Source organism: Anser brachyrhynchus (genome assembly GCF_964034855.1).
Source record: "Anser brachyrhynchus genome assembly, chromosome: 2".
In the NCBI taxonomy this organism is placed as follows: Eukaryota; Metazoa; Chordata; class Aves; order Anseriformes; family Anatidae; genus Anser; species Anser brachyrhynchus.
The window spans coordinates 30,641,276-30,662,217 of NC_137695.1; the positions used below are offsets into that span (position 1 = coordinate 30,641,276).

A 20,942-nucleotide genomic window follows, 5' to 3' on the forward strand; every position below is an offset into this window, starting at 1 on the left:
TGAAGATTGTGCTTGAATTCTAGGGTGAATAGATTTGTAGATGCACTGTTAACATGTTTGAATCAAAACTCTACGTCTTTTATTTGTCCAGCACTTCTAACAAGACCAGAATTTCTATTCAAAAGAGAAAAGAAATGTTGTCTATGGTACAGCTGGATATATTGTGATTTGAAGGAATTTCTTCAGAAACATTTTTGGAAAACTGTTTCTTCCTCTTGGAAGTTTTAAATCAGCTCTTTCCATCTCTAGGCACTGAAAAAAGACTCCTGAATATGTCTAATAAATAATCTAAAAATGGAAAAGACAAATTATTTAAAGTCTACACTTTTCTGCGAATTGGGAGTTTGTTTCACCATACAGTAAATTATCTTTGTTAAATTCTAACAAGGTGTGACAAAAACGTAATAAATACAAATAAATCCACAGGGAACAGACTCAAAAAAGAATGCAAAAGGTTGTTTTTAGAAAAAAAAAAGCTACAACAATTTTTAAATCCCAAGTTAATAATTTTTTCTTGTTACTTCAGTTCCAATGCCAGATTCCTTCATTATTTTTTGACCTGATATGAAACACCATCTGGAAAAAGTATGTTGCAATTCTACATAAATGAAATAATTGGTTGGTTGCTTTAAAATATATTTCATAAATAAGTGTTATTATACGTTAACAAAACTCACTTCATTCCAGTTCTGTGTTCTATTGCTGAGCTATGACTTCTTGTATGCCTAGAGGACCTGGGATTCCCAGGGAGCCTTGCTAAGCAGTCATGAGCCTGATCAGCTTCCACAGTCAGAGAAAATCAGATGCATAATAAATATGTTTCATTTATATTTATGGTATACATTATTATTATTATTGCAACTACTGTTAGACTAGGGTAGCACCAAAGACCTCATAAGAATTACTGTCCTTAAACATTACAGTTTAAGGGTGCCGATGGATCTGTGACAACAGATTACAAACCATATGGCTGATAGGGTTACCATATAATAGGCCAAATGGCTGTGGTTATTCAAGACTCATTTTGAAAGTGGATCAGGTTTCCCTCTCATGGGACATCTCAAACACACTTCAAAACATCTTTAGAATATTTTTGGACAAACTCTCAGTTTACAACCACATAGATGTCAAGGCCTGAGGAGATCATCCTATTGCTGGACTCTGAAAATTCAGGTTGGACCTCCATACCCACAGAGTCTCATCTGTCAGTCAGTGGGATCTTCTAGTATATCACCCTAGGCATACATCACCAGAGGAATCAGGCCAGAAGAGACAAAGAAGAAGTCATTGAGTAACTGGATACGTTACAATGTTTCTCCTCAACAAGTTATGACAAACATGGAGTAACAGTGAAAAACAAAATATTTGCTGGTTATGAAAAGGGGTATACAAAACAGCAGTTGGTTGTGAACAAACATTTTGCAGCTATAAAGACACAGCTGCTTCAACTGACTGAAAATGAAAAGGAACAATGTTTTAGGGTATATGAAAGAAGATCTCACAACTGACAGATTACATGGAAAAAAAAAAAAAAAGACTTCCTAACAAAGCATGAGTACTCATAGTCCTCTTTCCATCCATTTCTAACATATAAAATTTCTCTGAGTCTAGAGTCCTAGGTAAGTGTGCCATGCACTAGATGAAAATCTGCTCACAGCTGTTGAAACCAGTTTATTCTGTATGCCTGTTTTTCTCTTACATTAAATATTCATTTATTGATATTAGACTTATGAAAAATTTAAACATAATTTTAATCCTCCCCTATATGAATAGTAGAAATTAAAGGAACAGGGATTTCCTGCTTTATAGGTATGAGTGGTACAGCTTGTGATATTTTCAAAAAAGAACAACAATATCAGGTAGTCAATGAGAAAGAATGTTTTGCACATCACCTAAATATTTAACTACAATATCAGCTTATGTTAATCATACTTCAGGAGTTGGGTTGAACACATTGAATTGTACCATCAACCCACATGAATAAAAGCTTTATTAAATAACTGTAAAAGCTGTCATTTGCTACTTTTAAAATATCTAATTTCTCACGGCCTTTACTCGATAACGGTCACTAGAGTTACAAAATGCTAAAAATATCAATGTTCTTGAAAATATTATTTGAGTCCTTATTGCAGAAAATGAAACATCTGTAACATTGTATGACAGTTATCAGCTTCTTATAATTTCTGGCAATGTTCAGTTAGAAAGGCTTTAAAAAGCAAGGAAAAATATTGGTGTTTTGACTTCTAAGAAACTGTTTTGTATACAACTAATATAAATGGAATTGCCAAGTTAATACAAGCATAAAATTCGGAGGGTTGTGTTATTTTATTTAATTTTTAAATTGGGAAAAAAATAAAACAACAACAACAACAACAAACAAAAAACAAGCTGTTGCAAAATCTAAAACCAATGGAGCATTCCAGGTATTTTATTTTAATTAAACTGGAAGCATATTGTCAAATTCAACAGATAAACAAAATAAGAGTGTAGAAAAAAAAATAATCCCTCTACAGTTTGTATTTGAAAAGTCCAACTACTATTCATCCTGCTTTACGCAATGAAGATCAAACAAAATCAAACTCTAAGAACGAGCATTCACTCAAAGGCAAGCACAGAAAAAGTTCAACAAAAGTTTGACTCAACTCATGTTCAGATATAATAAAAACCGGACCCAGTCCTAAATCTTTTGAATAAATGAAAAAGTATCCTCTCAGAATAAAATAAAATTAATCAATGCTATTTTGGTTATAGCATGAAAAACAATCAAACAAAAACAAAGAGGAAGATAAAAGGAGAATAGTGAGGGAAAAGAGTTAATTGCTAAGTTTTGAGATATTTTTTTCCATCATATGTTTTCTACCAAAATATCCTAGAACAAGATATGCTAATTCCCAGTGCTTAAACAGTTCTTTATATCATCAAAGCACAGTATACACACTGAAGTTCATGGCATTTTCCATGGAAAATACAATGTACAACACTTTATGGAGTCTAGAAAATTGTTGTCTTCACAGGAGGATTGAATTGAGGTTAAACTGTCTGAATATTTGCACTTCCTATGTTTTGAGTTCTAACTCTATAGCCTTGAAATTGTTCTTTTAACTTACTTTTTATTGTCAGTGTACATAAAACACTTCATAAAATGAATTTACACCATTATCCACATGGATATACAGTAAACATTTCATATATATATATTTTTTGTTGTTTTTGTTTATCTTATCCCTACTACTTGCCATTTTTTTTAAATCACTTTTTTAGTTTTGTTGTTGTTTGTTTTTTAATTGCCAAAACTACTGGTTAAAGATTTAATTAAAGCATTATCAAACCCAAACTACATTTCTGTTTTGCTTTGTTTTGCTTAGCTCCCATCACATACAGATTTTTCTGCTGCAAAATTTTAGCTGCAAAGGCTAAGACAAAGATGTACTACTGCCTTTTCTGTTCTAATTTTCAGCATTTCACAAAATAGGACTATATTTTGAGGCTGTATCATAGGATTCATGGCTACTGCTAATAATATGAAGTATAGATCTGTATTTGCACTCTGCTCACAAGCCTGCCTGTTCTGTAGGAATGAAATAACCACCATGTATTTGGTATCTTAACTGCCTAAATGGATGTAATCTTATATGAGTTATATTACTAATGTAATAAATGATCACTTAAACACTTTCATTTTATTTTTATCTCTTAATTGCAGAATGACAGAGGGAGAAAAGTCAGAGGTTTTGAATTCTCTTCAGCTGGACTGTGCAAGTGCTGTGTAACTTCAGGAAAGATGCCATATCCCATTTACAACCTTGGTTAGTTGTACCTATTGAATTAATAGCACTATGTAGAGTTGCTATACATCTTGATTCTTCTAGATCTTGCGGGAATGGGGGTGACTTAATTTATACACATTCTCACAAAATTTTCCAACAGCTCCAGTTTCACATGTGAAATCAATGATCAGCTTTGATCATCAACGAAGCACTGAGCAGAATGTGTTTTTTTTTTTGTTTTTGTTGTTTGTGCCATACTCTGTTCCTCATAATTCTGCTATCTGATTAGGCTCCTTAGGAGGTACTGGAATATACATAAATAATAAGCAAGAGGAGACAGTTTTTCTAAAAAAAAATAATTGCTACTATTAATCTAAAAGATTATGATGTAAACTACACATTTCATATTGCTCTGCTAACTCCCAAGGGAGCTTTGTCAAAAGAGAACACATACACATATGCGCACAAGGCAGTGTCATTGAGCAGAGCTCCCTCACCAGTTCAGCAAAAATTTCATCCCAGACTGATAATTTATTTTGTATTTTCCTTGGCTGACTTGTGAAATGTTCCTCACATAAGTAACCCAGCCTTCTTGCAAATGCTGGCTTATTTTTCACAATTATTTTTTCCATCCATGGGGATTTTATTCAGCATGAGTGAATGAGTACAGTTATGAAGGAAATTCATAGTATTAAGGAAAACCCTGAAATTCAGTTATTAATCTTGCACACGGTCTTCATAATTTTTTCAAGCTGACTAGTGCTTGTTCATCTGGACAATGCCAATGATCTCTTTCTAGGCTGACCATCATAAAGCCACTTGTAGCATGGCAGTAGCATGGCTTTTCTCTGAGCCTGTGGGTGTGCCTGCAGCTCAATAGGACTATTCACATGAACAGATGTTACTCAACGTGAATACTGGTTGCAGAATTAAGCCTGTCCTTGCTCTTCCTCTTGCTGCAAACATCAGCTGCTCAGATATCCAGGCTCCTTTTTTTTTTTTTTTAATGGCTTTTTGCCATACACAAAGCATGTGGATTTCATATTTCATTTAAATTCCTTTTTTTTTTTTTAAATCCTCCAGTCTTCCATTAGCACTTATATAAACTAGTGTTTTCATACTTCTCCATGCAGTTTATTGTATGAATGATGATAAAAAATTGAAGTCCAGTTAGTTGCTTGGCATGAAATTTTGTGGCATTCAAAGACATAGGCAGACAGATAAACCTCTGTCAGTCCATATTTAAATATATATTTGAATGGATATGAAAGCTTGTTGGACTAACTTTGAATTTTTATTCTCATACACACAAGAAAAGCTGATAAAGCTAGAGATTATGTTTGGCTTGATATGTTTTATTTTCATCCCAGCATGATTTCTGTCCATACCAACCTCACATATATTTAAAAGTCTTAACCATAAAAAAAAAATAAATATAAGAATTATTAGACAGTTACTTTAATAATTATCAAATTTTATACTAAACACCTTACAATATTTCCTTATCAAACCATCCTCCTCACTTTTAACCAAATTATGACTGTTGCAATCTAGATTTGCTTTTGTTGTAAGGCACTCCAACATAAGACCTGAAATTATGAGTTACGCTTGCTTGGATAAATAAATAAAACATTGTATTTGCAAATAAATAGTAATAATAATATTTCCCACACTTTTGGCCCTCTCATTTGAAGACTGAAAGCATTTTATTTAGCTTTTTACTTTTGGGTGATGACCAAAATCAATCATTGATATTAGTATTTTTATGTCTGTTTACATTTTGAAATCTCTGCATCTTGAGTCTGTGCTGAAAGCACAGCTGAAGTTCAGATACAAGCTGGAAAAGGTATAAAAAGATCCTCCGACATTGAACAGGAAAAATACTTGAAGACATAGAGCTTTACAAGTATCAACTGTACACCCAGGTTTAAAGACCATAAGGTTTGTGGGGCTAATTTATATTTGTGTATTCTTTGCTTTTCTTCATTATATAAACTCAGAAATTCTTTCAATTATTTCTCTTTGTTACAAACCATGAACCCAGTAGTCTAGGAATAAAGTTCTTGAAGGAGAAGTTTAAGCAAAATAAATTTCAGATACAGCTGGACCCAGTAGTCCAATCTGCCAGTTTACAACTACTTGGCAAACTATTTGCTCTGCCTCAGACCCCTGGTACATCACCTGTTCTTAACAACTTATCGGAGTTATGTTGAATGGATCCACAACTTATTCTGACAGTTCTGTAAGAACTCTTAACTGAACATCATCTGGCCCTGCTGATTTACAAATATATTTAGTTTTTCTAGGTTTTCTTTTACTTTCTTATCATTCATCTCAAATAATCCTCATTAAAAGTTGACTCACTGTGCTTCCAAATTTTCATACTAAGAAAGAAAACAAACCTGCACAGGGGGTGGAAGGGAGGAGAAGAAGAAAAAAAAAATAAAACAAATAAAACAACATCCCCCCAAAACAAACAAAATGCTGTAAAACCTTCAAAACAAATCTTGATGAACATTACCAAAAAAAACCAAAAACAGACAGACAAACAAGCCCCCCCCAAAAAACAAACAAACAAACAAAAAAAACCTAACCAACCAAAAAACAACTGTGAATTCCCTGATTCTTTTCTTGGTTAGTACCAAAACAGGCCAAGTAGGTGCAGATGTTTGTAAATGGATATGCCACCTAACACGTGAACAAGTGAATAATCTTGTTTAGCAGGTACAGCCACACTTGCCAACAAACGAAGAAATTTGAAGTACTTGATATCCCCTACCCTTCTCCTTCCATTTCTACAAATTACTTGAAATAATCTAGAAATAGTGCTGACAGTTCCTTAAGTACCAGAAGGGTAAGAAGATTCAGAATAAACCAATTTCTCCCAAACCAACTCCTCAATAGTAATGACAATTTTCTATGGTAAAATAAACACTACATTTTTTATAGTTCACGAATTATGCTGGATTTCATAAAACACTATCTCCCACTTCTTTTGGAAAGTATTCTCTCACCTAGTATTTTCTGTTAGCAACAAAATTCATAATATATATTTACTGGTGCCCCCCCCGCCCCTTTCTTTTTTCCCTTCTCCTATTTCATATTATTTCTTTCACTCTCTTGGTTTACTGAGAACCATGCTAGTACTGCTAGTACCAGAATTGCCATCTGCTCTGCCTTTATTATTATATCATTCCTTTTATGCCTTCTTCCATGTCCTGTCACCTCTTACTAACACTGCTTATTGGATCCTGGCACACTGCTTCTTGATTTAATCTCACAGTATCTCCTTTTCAAATACAGTATGTTTCCATCCTCTTTAAACTTATCTGCTTTATTCATTATTATAACAGATTGGGATCCTTTGCATCTTAATTCTAGCACCTCGTTCAGGGGGCACTGGAAGACCAGAGGAGAAAGTGGATGAGGAGATTGGCATACCCAGCCCTCTCAACAACACATATCTAAATAAGTTCAATGGCTCATCAGCGAAGAGATATCTATGCCAACAAATACTTCCTTCCACATGGGATCTCCTCCTTCCAGACATGTTACGAGGTGGGCACTGATGGATCGATGTTGCTTTATATTAGGAAAGAAACTATATAGCCACAGCAGCATCACTTACTGATTAGATTCTGGTACAAAGATCCCTCTAAGGTTTAAACCATAGAATGGCTCAGGTTGGAAGGGAAGACCTTAAAGATCATCTAGTTCCAACCCCCCTCCCATAGGCAGGGATGCCACCCAATAGATCAGGTTGCCCAGGGCCTCATCTGGCCTGGTCTTGAACACCTCCAGGGATGGAGCATCCACAGCTTCTCTGGGCAACCTGTTCCAGTGCCTCACCACCCTCTGAGTGAAGAATTTCCTCCTAACCTCTAATTTAAATCTTCCCTCTTTTAGTTTAAAATCATTCCCCTCGTCCTGTCATTATGTGATTGAACAAAGTGTCACTCTCCATCTGTTTTCTAAGTCCCCTTTAAGTACTGGAAGGCTGCAATGAGGTCACCCTGGAGCCTTCTCTTCTTTAGCCCTAGCTTTTTCAGTCTTTCTTCATAGGAGAGGTGCTTCAGCCCCTTGATCATCTTTGTGGCCCTCCTCTGGACCCATTCTAACAGATCAACATCCTTCTTGTGCTGGGGATTCCAGAAACCATACAGAGTAGTGTCTAACAACCAGCTTCCATCATATGTTGAGGGATAGTCATTGTGTAACCAAAAAGATATTATTCAGAAAGAAAGTAAGAAAGACTATTCCTGAAAACATGAAATGTGGATTCAACCACATGCAGGCTTGGAGTGCAGAACCCAGAAATCTTTCCTGGGTGAGGACACTAACAAGAACTCCCTAGCAGAAAATGTAAAGGGCCAGCAAGAATTATCTGTGCTCCAGACTAAAATGACATTCCAGTCTCTCACTGCTTGAATTGAGTCACAACAGAGCTTGGGGTAAGAAATGCACTTCTGTCTCCCCAGATTAATACTTGTATTCACTGGCGTATCAGCAGCCAACTGAGCAGGTAGTTTTGGAAAATGAGTCTCCTGAGTTTTACTGCCTAGAGGGTCTAGACACTGGAAGAAATTAAATGTATTGACTCTTTGTCCATAATTTAGATGGATTTTAGGCACCTACATTTCCAGTTAAGTAGGATTTAGATTCATGTGATTTCAGCTATTAATACTAATATTTTGATATTAAAATTGATTTCAGAGAATTGACGGTGCTTCTGCCTCCTGCAGGCCTTACCAATTGCCTTGAGGCATAGTGAAGGGTTATACTAGAGACTAATTTATTTGAATGCCAAACACCTAAGAACTATGCCTTTAGTTTTTTAAAAGTCAAAGTTTATCTTGAAAATATAAGTAATAGTTTGTATTTAATTTAAACAAAGTCTGATATGTGCTTATTATACTTTTACGAACTGAACACTAAGATGAGGTTTAAAATATGTTGCTTGTCCTTGAAACTCCCTGAATGTCATGTTTTGGCCTGAGGAATTTCTGTAGCTGGATTATAAACTCTAGGTAGAGTGATGAAAACACTGAATTATTGTGTAATAGACCACGACAGTATAATACTCCACTGATCTGAAAGAACACTGCACCCTATGGTGGAAACAAAACCACTCCTTCAGCAAATACTGAATGAAAACAATAATTGATACAGATCTGAGGGACATGGAGAATCATGCTGGAAAATAATACCCTATGGCAGTGGACAGCAAACTAGTTTTTATCTGATTTCAAAGAGGTAAAAGAAAAATGACATATTTTACCCTGCTCCCCTGTTTAATGTGTGCTGTTTTGTAATACTGTGCCTTGGGCCCAATAAGGATTTAAGAAGTTCTACCTGAGTACATGCTATGCTAGTCCGTTACACATGGTATAAATCTTTTCTTTCACCAGATTGATCTGTTTGATTGTCAGGGCTTTGTAACCTGGCTAGATACATACACACAACGAGTATCAAAAGTCAATGAGATGCATATTAATATGTTCTGAACTATAAGACAGTGACAAACCTTCAAAGAGCAGACATTCTATAGTGATGGAAACCCGGTCAAAGGAAGCTTTTGCAGTAGGGTGTATAGTTTCACATAGTGAAGAATCAGAGAAATTTTTCCCCAAAGAAAAATAATGCAAAAGAGGGACATGAGGAAGTAAAAGCATAAATACTTATATTACACTTGCATAAAGAAAAGCATTTGAGAAAAATAAATAAATAAGCTCTGATCTCTTAACTGATCCAGGAAACAATTCAATTAAAGCTATCAACATGCCAGATCTCCCTTCCTGATTTGCTTAAGTAAGTTTATATTTGCTAAAGTAGAATTAGATTGTGTATATATGCGAGTGCTTCCCTCCACCTCTTCTCCCGCAGGGAAAATCAAACTTAACAAGTGGTCATTTAGCAAATGTCATGGGGGATTAAAAAACCTTGGGTTCCCAGAACTTTGACTACATTAACTATAGGATTTGTATGCATTAAAGCCACAGATCTGGATCAGATTTAATTCAGCCACCTCTTTGCTAGCTCATATAGCTAAACTTCAGTTGCTTCAAGTATTGCTTTTGTCAGGAACTCCACATTTGTTCCACAGCAGCCGCAGGTTTTTTTTTTTAACTTGGTTCTATTCTACCCCAGAAGTTGAAACATTGTATCCCTCAGTGTATCCTATCACTCTTTGAAATGACAAATGAGATCCATATAACTAAAACAACAACAATAATAATAAAAATCTAAATTAACTATTCTGGTTATGAGGATGAAGTACGATGTTATTTTTACCACTTTGAAACAGAAATCCCCAGAACCAGCCAAACATTTCTTCAAGTTTGATAAAGTGTTAAAGATCTGTAACGTAACCAAAGCTTATAGTAATGATAAAAGATAGATTTTTAGACAGAGAAGATTATGTCTTTAGAGAAGGGAAAAAAAACACTCCTTAGTGCATGCTACTACAAAAGAAAATACAGGAATAGCAGTGATAGCTACAGCAGAGCACACTGATATGATTAGAGCATTCTCTGATGCTCTGGAAGACTTTCTGCACACCGAGTACAACACCATACTGAATGGACCCAGAATCCACAGACTCAGCAGGAATAAACTTGAAGTACCAGTAACATTATTATATGCTAAGTTAAATTTCCAATCAATTCATACGATAAGGTAAGGACGTCTCTCAAGGAGTAGCACACAAAAGTCTTCAAGAGCTTAGATACTGATAAGCACACAAGTGATGGTAAACTCCCAGATTTCTGCGTTATACTGCACAGGATTCACACTACCTCTGTTTATAATTTTCCTACACAACAGTATTTTTGAGGAATTCATACTTGCTGAGAACATTATGAAAACTATCATCACATGTATTAAAATTTGATCTTTGAAGTAATTTTCCTCAATTCCCTAGTTTTCACAATATACTATTATCATTTCTACAGTTTTCAATAGAATATTTAATAATTAATTTGAAATTATATTTTTATTTCCCTTACCTAAAGAAGATACCTTTCTACAAGATTTTTAATTTTTAAGGGAATGAAATTTGAACTAAAAAACTTGCAAGTACTTCAACAACTAGCTATATACATATTTCCATCCTATTTTTCACGTCACTGACGTTCCAGATTATTTGGCTTTTATACTGATGATTTCCAATTTCAGTATGCGAATCAAAATGAACTGAATTATGGAGACTTGAATCATGAGTCATAATTATTTTTTTCTTTATTTTTAACAATTTTAGATTGCTTCTAGCTTGATACTGAAATCACGCAACAGCAGCAAGGACAAGCAAAGATTTTAAGACAGGATAAGCCATTAAAACTCAGTATGAGCCATATTAGTCCAAAATAAACTTAGAGTTTAGAAATGTAATACGATAGTCATTTGCAATAACAGTTGCAAGTAGCATTAGTTCTACATGAAATAAGAATTACGTATTCTCATTTTCAGATCACTGAAAATCACTTTCAAAATGAGTTGAATGTTTCTCATTTAACTGCTTATCTGTTTATGAATAAATATCTATTTACTAAGTAAATATCAGAAAACACCAAAGTTAATGTGGTTTCACTTTGTATAGGCACAGGCAGGCTTCATGGTTTCTACTTGGTATAGATCTGAGCTTTCCGAGTACCATTACAGAGATCTGCTTGGAGATGGGAAGTGCATTCATAGCAGATTTCTCTGTTCTGTCTGTCAGAAAAGAGTGGCATAAATGACCAGGAAAGCTGTTCTGTGAGTTCTGGCAGAGGAACAAGGAAGGATGCAATTGAGATTTCTTGGATATGAGAATGCTATTGCTGTTTTCTTTTAAAATGCTATCCTAATTAAGGATCTAATTTTTAATTTTAGACGGTACTTTCAGACAGAATTGCTTTGGAAAACAGATGAAAGAAAATTTATATCAAGCACATAGGGAAGAAGCATACTCTCTCTAATGAAACTACATTATTAAAGAAAGATAAGCCATCAACTTATATCTCCTTCAGTATGTTGAACTTAACCATACCTTAACACCTAGGGTATCTAGGCTACCCCTTTGCTTCTATTACAAGTTCTGGGAATCTCAATATAAACCTACTCTAGTATTACCCATAAGTACTAGAACCAGGAAGAACTCCTTTTCATAACCATTCTCGTAAGTATGGCATTTTGTTTTCCAGTTGACCAGCAAAATGTAAAAAAAAAAAAAAAAAAAAAAAAAAAAATTAAGTAGAATGTCTTAAAAAAATATAAGTGGTCCCAGGTTAGAATAATTAATACTGAGGTTATAGAACTGGCATATGTTTAGAACTATTTGTGACTTGCTAAAATAAGTGGATAATTATCTGCATTTGTACATGATCCAGCATACATACTCTGTCACGCAATTCTATTTTAGAAGTCTATATTTGAAAGTCCAATATCAAAATATTTCCCTTTATACATCAGCTATAGAGATATATGTATTTTTTTAAGTTGTAAAACAAACAAAATAAAAAGACACTAAAAAAAACAAAACCATCTCCCCCACAACCCCCAAACAAACTTTCAGACATTGTGTGCACTGACTTGATAGAGCAAAAATGTGTAGATGATGGTGTGCATATGTGGGTATATGCTCTTATTTGCTTGAAGGGAGAAAGAAAGCAGAGAGGTATAAGGACTTACCTATCGCTCATTGCAGAAATTCTGGTTTTAAAGGCTTAGAGACTGTATTATGTCATAAGTATCTGTGCTTCACTAATTCCATGACTGCAGGCTTCTTTGTGATTTTCATTTTGCAATTGAAACTGATTGGCTGGCAGACAAAGGGACAGAAACAGCTGCAGCTGGTATTATTGATTATTTCCTCAATTTAAAGGAAGTAAAGCAGGAGGCTAACAACATTGCAGGACAAAGGCTAAGTTGTTGCTCTACATCTCTGGCAAATCCAGTCACTGTCCACTGCAGCATGCCCTGAATTAATTCATAACATGTAGCTATTATCATTTTTAATACCACCGATTGCTGTAGAAGTCACAGGGGCTCGCCTGTTATAATGGTGAGTTTTTAATCTTGTTATCGTTTCAGTAAAAATTGAAATCTCTAATATGAAAAGACACTAAATCTGATATAAACATTCTGGAAACTGCTTTTTGGGCTGTTTTATCAGCAGTATGAATAACTTTCTAGCAATACACTGAGCTCATAATAGTTAATGCCTACCCTCAGAGGTCTTGCCCTCTGAATGAGAATTGTGTCTTCCTAGAGAAAAGAGAAGATAACTCACTAAAACCAGAAGATACGTTAATAAGCCAAGATGAAAAATAAATAAATAATCAAATCAAAGCAGGAAATGTGTAAATTTAGAAAACAAGTGATTTAAATTTTATTTACTGTGCCCCCACCCCCCTTTTCTTTTTTTACCCCCTTCAATGCATTGACTTGACAATGGCCACTGTTATGCAACACTTCAGTTTGAAGGAAGTAAAGGAGAAGAATTGAATAGAGACTGTCTTCGTTAAAGAAATGTATGTTAATGTAGATGTATGATATAACCAGCAGCATGGATTTCCTCCCTCAGTGCAAAATTAGGTTTGTACTCACACAGCTTTTTCTGGTGACCTACTGGATGGAGGCCTCCTTACTTTAGATAGAATGTGTTCATCATTTTAAGATGCAGTTTGGGGGCAGGAGACAACAGTGGGAGGAATCAGATATTTCCTTGCAACCAACACTTAGAATGAATCTTAAAAATGACCAGTAAAGATGTTTGTAAAAAAACACAGACAAAAAAAGTGGAGACTTGAGGGAGCCCCTTGCCTATGCCACTCATTCTCAAAACCCTACTGCGACAGAAACTCACCTGCCATCCCAGGCAATCTGTTCCAGTTCCTCTCTCTCATTACCATTACAAAGTGTTTTCAGTCTAGCTGAATCTCTTAATAGAATTTAAGCTTATCACTTGTTGTTCTGTTCTTCATGTACATACAGAACAGATGATCCCCTTCTGCTTTAAGGAGTTGGAAGCTGTCCTCATGTTCGCTCTTGGTCTTTCCAAACTGTGCAGGGATTTTTTAAAGAAAAGTCCTCTAGAATCAAAGATAACGCTTAGGCTATCATTAAGACTGGATCTGTGCATTACTGGATCATCTGAGAACAAATACGATCTGCTCAAGCAGATTTCAACTTTTCTCTTGAGAACACCCTGAATGGTGCCTCCTACACCCACGGACTGACCGCCTATGCTCTCCATCTGCATTTTGTCTTACCCTCCTCTTGCCCTCCAGTTGAAATATTGTCTGCAATACTAAACTAAACAAGGTCATGTTCTCTGACCCTGAGGCCAACTGGCACAGAATGGTTTCCTTCCATACAGTTAAACTCTCTCATCCCAGATAACAGTATAGCTTTGTCAGTACTCCCTACTGGGAACAGTCCCTGGCCTGAGCCCAGACATTATCTAGGAAAGTCAGTTTCCACTGGGGAGTATTCTTGAAAATGAGCATGTGCCAGGGTTTGAGGCCTTTCCTCATTTAATTTACAGCCATAAATGCAACCAAGGATGTTGACTCTGTCAAACTAGAAGAGAAGTTTATGGCCACTACCCCTTTGGAATATAGTGCTCAGCTCCTGAGATCAGCCACCACCTTGGAAAAAAAAAAACAACTAGAAAACCACTATGTCACTACGAGACTGCTAGTTTTACTTTATAAATATTACAACACCAAGACATTTACATCTCCTCACTTCCTAGACATCATTTTAAGCTGTCCTATGAAGCAGGCTATACAGGATCTATATCCATGCAAAGTCTCAGTGTTAGGCATACTATGAGATGATGTGAACCCTTTGCTCAGATGCTTCAAAGCCTTCATAAACCACAGCTGAGGAGCTGCCGGCTCTTCTTCTTCACTGTTCTCACTTTCTGAGAAGTAGAAAAGCACAGTACTGCAAAATGAGCTGAGGCTGTTGTGGAAGATGGTGTTATCCAAAGAATTGGCTGTTAAAGATCATATATAGGGAAGCTGAATACCTTCAGGTATTGAGAAAACTATAACTGGAGGTGTTCTCTTGACTCTGGAAACTACAAGTCACCTCCTTGACTACCCCTCTGTGGTACCTGTCCTACCACTTCCATGTGGTACAACTGTGATATAATTTAGTAAGGCATTAGTATTAAAGATTTTTTTTTTCGCCAACTAAGCTGTAATGTGTTTACGTTGTCTTATACTTGTGGCTATTACCACTGCTTTGGGTTCTTATGTTAATATTTGTCACCTGACAATATTACCAGTGATTCAGTTCTTGACCACTGCTCATCTTAGGCATCTCACTTCATAATTTATTTGTATTATTTATATTATTGGTGGCTGGACTATGCACTGAATGTGATAATTAGCAGTCAGCAAGAACACTACTCAACTCATTCTGGAATTCATACAGAAGTGATTTGGGGTAGTGGATAAAGATACCTGTAAACATATGGGAATATAGGATCACTGAAATTAATTGAGCACAAATTAGGCACATTAAAGACACATTAGGCACATTTATATAAATAAAATATAGGCATTAGGTAACACTGTACAAGATGGGAAGCTTAGTTGTCACTTGTGATACAATAGGTAACTATTTTTAGTCAGAAAATATGATTTTCAAATTGACATGTTTATTTAAGACACTGTATTTTTCTTTCTGCTTCCTGAATACTGTTCTCTATTTGCTTTATCTGAAGTAACATAAACCATGTTCTTTTCCTTCTACCAGTTCATATAATGCTGAAGTTTAATGTTATGATTACTCTAAGTAAAGCAGTTAAATAATACATTTTAAAAGTGGAAAGCAAGCTAAGAAAAACATTTATGCTTTCTTTAAGGAGGGAAATAGTGCTACTCATTAAAACAAGAATCATTTCATTTTCAGCTCTTCTAGAATTTGGTGCAAAACTACCACAAATTCTGCCAACAGAAATGAACAGAGTTACCCTGTAGTGACAGATAAACAGAGACAGCCAAAACAACCATAGTTGGTCACAACCAACTATTGACACATCCAGAGAGGATCAAGAAAATTAGAGGAGCAAAAGCTAGATAAGTTGCATGTCACCATTAAGGCATATTGGCAGAGCTGTTGCCTTCCTTCTCTGTTTGGTTAGGTAAAATGAACATCTTTAAGTACTAAAATATCCCCATAACAAAATACAAGATCAGCCAACAGGTGAGCTATTGTAACATTTACATGCTAAATAAAAACTATGAAATGTATTACAGCTGCTTAAAGTGATTCCTTTCCCTGAAACTATGAAGTAATGATATTATGAAGCAAAAACTTAAAAAGCAATCTAAATATAATACATATTGGAAAGTAAATATCAAAATCGATTAAAAAATAAATAAAAAAAAATTATGGCTCCCTTTTCCATTTAAAAATAGAGAAATATTTTAGGGCCAAATATGGCAGCTTGCTTTAATTCTGCTGCTCAAGTAAAATGTCTTCAAGTGAAATACTTAGGCTTGCGGCAGGTAATGCCTTTTCAGCCAATTCTGTTTACATGCAGTAAGTAAAACATACATTGTGAAGTGTTAAGTAACTTCAGAATATTAAGTAATACTTTTTAAATTTACAGTACAAATAAAAAAGCCTTTAGTAAAACAGAATATGACTTAGCCCAAATTTGTGCAAATCTCTTTTCCCAACACAAACAGTTTGATAGTACAAGTTCATTATGAGTCCAGAAAACACTAATTATTTAGCTACTGTGAACTGACCTGCTTGCCATTCTTTTCTCTCATCCTGGGGATACATTTTGAGAAGTATATGGAAAACTTGAGAATGCAAATCTTTTTTTCTTTCAAGTTAAAAAATTCCCAGGAAGTCAGATCACAAAGCCAGATTATGAATAAAGTATCCCTTGTCTGTCTCTGCACAGTTTATAATGCAATAGTACTTGGCTTTCCTATTTCATGACACATTTCAGAATTTTTATGGCATTCTAAAAGAGATCTATAATTTGTTATAATTGTTATAATTACTAGAAAATACTGAGAAAGCATAAGACACCTGAGGACTTTCTAATTCAAATTTTGCAGTCTCAAGAGATGATATTTGTGGTTGAAAAAAATATTCAAAAGAAAGCCACTGTCTGAAAGAGAACACATAACTGGTGGTCAGTTACCAGGAAAGGAAAAAAGGCACCAAATACACCGTGTAACAAAATACTGGTGTGTTGGGAGAGCTTCCAAGTAAATGAAGCCCCAGTGCTCTCTTCCAACTCCTCTGAATGGCTTTTCTTAGCTGCATGCTCACCTGGAATGGGGAACAGGGTTCGTGTTCATAAACATATAGTTAATAATGCGCAAACTGTCCCAGTGAGAATGGTGTAGAGAATTACTAAAAGTATTGGCACCTCAGTCATTCTGTGTATAGGCAGAGCTAAGATGTTAAAAATCAAAGTATGCCTGAAAAGGGTTTTATACTAGCCTGCTTAGATTTTCTTGGTTCTCTGAATACTGTTGCAATATCAAAACTGAGGACAGCATAATGTCTAGTTTCCCTCTGCTCCATTAGTCTGAGGTTGTATGTGATTGCATATGAAAAATGCAGCTAGGCTGAGCTAGGTCAGCTAATGGGGCAAGTTCTACCGATTTCTGTTGAGTAGAAAAGAGTGATTCCAAAGACAATGTAAATCAAAACCCTTGAGAAAATTTGTGAAAATTTGTGAGGACTGTGCCAAAGAAGTTGCAAGGGACATGCTATGCTTGCTTGGCATGACAATGCAAGTAGAGGAAAAATGGTCAGAACTTGCTGTGAAATATCAGATGGAGAACTGCAAAGAGGCACCAGTGGCACTCAGCAGCAATCCACAACCTCGTTACAGTAGAAGCCACTCCCGAAATCTTTCCAGATATGCAAGTTTCATATGCAAAAAGCAGAAAGATTTAGATAAAATCCTACCATTGCACTAAGCAGCAGTCATAGTAATTGTCTTTGCACTTCTGTTTACAAAAGTACACTGTGTTCATGTAAACATAGTCCCAGAATCATTTCTGAGATACATGAGGAGACCTTGGCTTAATGAAAATGATTTTTGGTCTCTTGTATGGGTCACACTCTCTTATGAATCTCCGTTACCATGAATGGTATAAATTAAAACACATAAGGTATATTTATTACTTCAGTTCTTACATGTGTGTAATGCCTTTGAAAACATAGGTAATGGTTCAATTAGGACAGACAACAGAGGACCTTCTCACAGCTCATATAGCAGCTATAGGAGAGACCAGAACAGCCATAGATGTATCACGCAAAGCTTAGTGCACGTCCTCTTGCATGTCCTCCATCTATGCAATCTGGAAGTACTGGGAGAGTCTAGCCTAGTATTGACACATATCTTAAGTCTTCACCTATTTCCTAACTGTTTGTACTCTTATTACAAGTAAGAAGGTCCATTACAAGATAAAGTGGGATGGCTGAAGAAGTTACATAGATTGCTATTCTGATTCTGTGACTACTTTGGACAATAGCAAAATCTCCATTGGTTACAATGGGAACCAAACTAGATTGATACTTGCATATGTGACTGTAGATTCCATTGTCTAATGCCGCTTTCACCTCTCCTGAAAATACCTAATCTATTCTTGCATACTTAAAGAGGTATTTATTAATGTTGAGCTTCCTGTAGATAATTTGGCTGCTCTATGCAACCATAAAATTTTATGACAGTAAACAGGAGAGATGTGCCTAAATTGCACAGAAATGTTTCTAGATTGCCTGTTTTATTTTTCTTTTACAGTGTCAGTCCCATTAAATTTACATGGGTGCTAATTTTACAAAAAACTTTCTACCAAATTTATTAAGGTGACAAATACGCTGAGTCAATTCATTTTAGCTATGCCCCTCTGAATGATTGCATACAGTCCTTTTTGGTCTGAAATGTTTGTATGTGGAAACTCTACAGCAAATACTCCTATGCTTATCCAACTACTGCAGTTGTCATCGGGACCAGCGATGACAGCAAGGGATCATTAAAATGGGATTTTAATTGTTCATATCTCAACATGGCCATCAGTGCATGACGTCTTTCAAGATAAAAAGCTGCTTATTTCTTAATATTTCCCCAATTCAACAGCAAGGGCAGAATAGAAATAACTATTTTACTATTAAAGATAGTTGAATATTATACTACTGAAATCAGATGATATATCAGCTGCTGGACCTTTGCAGGTATGGAAGTAAAACAGAAAGCGGAACATTTATATGACTTACAGAAAGAGCTACAAAGCATTTAAGAATTAACCTCTCACTGTACTGATTTCTAGAAAGATAGCAGAGAGGAGACAGATTATGAAGAACAGATAAAGAGCTGTGTATCTTTTGACAATGGAACATTTCTGTGTGCTGAATCAAAGCTAAAAAATTAATCAAATGAGGGATTTTTATTTTTATTTATCTATTTATTTTTTACAGCCTACTACAGAACTATGTGAGTTCCTAGTTAGATGAGCATTCTCTGCTTGGAACTCCTCAGCTGAAAGAAACAGTGTAGGACCTGAAAATTTGTACAAATCAAAACACTTTTCCTTCACATTGAAATTACTTCAAGCGTGATTCTTTTAAAATATTTTTATTTGCATGAACTCACAAAGCAGAACCTTGTTTGGTCTAGTAAAATCTGGAATTACGTATTTGATCAATATCTCACTTTGAACCATGGGGAAAATAATGTTCATGAAGAACGTATGGGGATTTTCTCATTTTTTAATGTATGTCCAAGGTGGACAGATATTTCTGAAGTTCTGATTATGCTGCAGTGAAATGATTAACCACACCACTGGCATAGTATTTTCCCAGGAAAAGAATTAAAGATTCCCAAATCCTATTTTTCTAACTCCTCTTTCTGTTTGCTTCCCCTCAATTATTTTGCATTAATCTTTGGCTTGTATCTGTTTACATAATAGTCTATTATTCATCTTTAGTGTAACGGTGCAGCAGCCACTGAATCCATTTAATATAATTCCTGTAGCCTTTATTTCCATCTTGCTGATTTTTGAACTTATACAAGCAAAAAAGCAAAGAAAGGGTGTGACCATATAAAACGGCGTTGTTTGAACAGCGTCTTTTACAGCTTAGGCAAGGTTAATGCTGATTCCGGAGAAGAGTAAGGTTAAAAATTGTCTGTTGGAAAGCTTAAGGCTCAAAAGCATGACAAATGAGAAAAGCTTGAGATACAAGATGTAGGAATCATATTTTTGGTGTCAAGGAATATGAAAGGGGACATTCAGCAGGACATGGTTTAGTGATAGGACTTGGTAGGTCAGGTTGATGGTTGAACTTGATGATCTTGAAGGTCTTTTCCAAACTAGATGATTCTGTGAATAACCCTGGTGTTAGCTCTGAGAATGGAAGCAGATGATTTTACTTTCAGGTTTTGCCTCAGACACTTTGCACCTGATTTACTCTGCTCTACCAAAGGTTGCTGAGAAGGGAGCAGTAAGAGGGCAGAGCCACAGACCTGTTCTTTCTCCTCCTGCTGCTATCCTGGCCAGGCTGTCCCACCAGGCTACCTGGCTTTGCTCTGTAAAGATACCAAAACAGAGCTCCTCCAAATAGAATGACAATCCCCTTGAGCACAAACTCACAGCGACTATGCCTCTTTGCCTACAATTTTCCATGGGAAAAGGTGATTTAAGAGATAAGTATCACTAAGCCACAAACAGCTCCTTCAGCCTCTTCACTACAAAACTTATTCATATGCAGATCACCATAATTTTGTCCTATTTTCTCTGTCATAATCAGTTCTGATCTTAGTTTTCTTAGTTGTTTGCTTGTTTGCTTGTTTGTTTGTTTCTTCTGAATACAAGACTTCACAGCTTTCTAACTATGTCTATATACTGTTTTATAATGAAATAAAAAGGAAATACTCAAAGACAACTAAAAGGTAGCAAAATTAAAAAATACATGCAAATGCCAGATTTTTTATGAAATAATGTATTGAACCCACAGCAGAAAATACTACTAGGAGGAAGAGTAAAGGAGAACTCTGAAATAAATAAAATAAAATAAATAAATATATTAACTGAGCTATTGTTACAATTTTGGAGGGAATGGAGACTTCATGCCTCAAGATATAAAGTAACCATAATTTGCTTAAGGTAAGGAAGTAATTTCCTTTTCAGGCATCCATACTTATCTGTTCTA

The 20,942-nt window shown here is 35.4% G+C and overlaps 1 protein-coding gene across 34 annotated transcripts in view; it reads right to left on the reverse strand.

Moving 5' to 3' along the window:
• Positions 1-20,942, reverse strand: part of DGKB (diacylglycerol kinase beta) — a 392,397-nt gene that overhangs the window by 29,093 nt on the left and 342,362 nt on the right. The window lies entirely within an intron of this gene.